At 30.4% G+C, this 1,767-nt stretch overlaps 1 long non-coding RNA gene across 1 annotated transcript; it reads right to left on the bottom strand.

The window, feature by feature from the left end:
• On the bottom strand, positions 1-1,570 carry LOC117102958. Its single transcript, XR_004444504.1, has 3 exons — positions 1,376-1,570; positions 365-433; positions 1-49 (listed from the first exon to the last, which is right to left on the bottom strand). It is a non-coding gene; the product is annotated as an uncharacterized LOC117102958 (long non-coding RNA).
• Between the last annotated feature and the right edge of the window lie 197 nt (positions 1,571-1,767).

The raw sequence follows: 1,767 nt of genomic DNA, 5'->3' as shown, positions 1-1,767 counted from the left end.
CTGAGCAACCAATGACGCCACGTATAGATTTTTATTCTGTGCTTTCAGCCTAAAAATAACTCATTATTATTATTATTATTATTATTATTATTATTATTATTATTATTATTATTATTATTATTATTATTATTATTATTATTATTTGTTTATTAATAATGATAATAATGTCTCATGTGAATTAAGCTTCTCCTTAAATATCCATATCATAGCATAATTTTCAAGCGTAATGCTGCTAAGAGATCTATGGTGGCATCTATTTACAAGGGAGACAGGCACTGTTTCTTCAGTAGTACGACCACCAGCCTCTGGATTTTAAATCAACTGAAGAAAAAGTTGTAAATTTATATATCCCAGTGACACTTACTCTCCTTTTTCAGCCAGCATGCCATCGTTCTTGATCGAACCATTACCTGTAGCTGCCATTTACATTTGACTGAAATTATATAAATAACGATTAGGACGAACAGTAAGTGTAGATTAGGCTGTTCGAATGTGTTTTTTTCCTTTCAAAAACATTTTTTAGAGGGCGACAAACTTAGAAAAATAACCTTAATAATAATAATAATAATAATAATAATAATAATAATAATAATAATGATAGGTCTTCATAATTCTGAGTTTGTTGTTAATTATAGAATGTAAGGTGATTTAAAAACTTTAGTACTAATCTTAAGTTGTAATGGCTAAGTTTGGTTTATTTTGTTTAATAAGCTTTAGACATGTTTAACTAGACGTGTCTTTTAATTTACATTGTGCTTAGAGGGTAACTGTATTTTTGTTTATTTGTGTATATCTTAAAATATCTTTCCGTATAATTAATATTTTCAAACTAATAAGGTAATCTAGCGTGTCATGCGACTAAAAATATAAATTCGAATGAAGCATGATTTGTGTTTTGTAACCTTAAGAACACCGACTTCAGTTAATCCTGACACCTTCACTAGTACGAAAAGGTTTCTTCCGGAAAATCAGTAGGTTTTTTTCATTGAACAGAGGAATACGTCTTTTTGTGTTAATAGTTATATAACTTAAGACTACTAAATCAGCATAATCATACAGGTTCCAAAATGAATAGGCTGCAATCTCGTAATTGTCATATTGCATTCTACAAATGTTTGAAATCATTCGGATTTGTCAAACTTAATAATTTAGTAAAAATAAATTGATGTCCACGAAAATTGCCACTACCAACTCAACCAACTTCGTTATCACTATCTAATGCCTCAGCCGACACCATCATCAGCAGCACAGTAATGAAGAACACAAAGAAAAACAATACATTAACTATAAATGTATTTATAATAATATCCATTATTCTAATAACAGTGGAACTCAAGTGCGTCAATTATAAAAATAAACATTAAAATATAATTACTGTATATTTCAGGAATACCAAACGATTTCGATTTATTGTCAAGAGAGCCTATTCTTCTTCAGCAACGCTTGTGCTCGATGTAATTTCCGATAGAAATCCCAGGCTTTGTAAAACTGAATAGCTTGGTATCTTCATATTCAGAGCACAAACATGAAAACAAGAAGGACGACAGTCGAAGCAGGATTTTCTTTTAGCCGCATGGTGGCGGTGTTGCTAAATTTTAGCACTGCAGTACTAAATCTTACGAAAGCCTATTAGGGCCACTGAAATACATATTTTTATGTCGTAATTACGACTTATTATGTCGAAATTTCGACATACGTATGTCGTAATTACGACTTATTATGTCGAAATTTCGACATACGTATAAGTCGAAATTACGACATACGTAT

The sequence above is a fragment of the Anneissia japonica genome, unplaced genomic scaffold (genome assembly GCF_011630105.1).
Source record: "Anneissia japonica isolate Jap-2015-1 unplaced genomic scaffold, ASM1163010v1 scaffold234630_len1767_cov159, whole genome shotgun sequence".
NCBI classification, from domain to species: Eukaryota; Metazoa; Echinodermata; class Crinoidea; order Comatulida; family Comatulidae; genus Anneissia; species Anneissia japonica.
The sequence above is the reverse complement of the archived record's forward strand: the minus strand, read 5'-3'. Positions and strand labels throughout refer to the sequence as shown.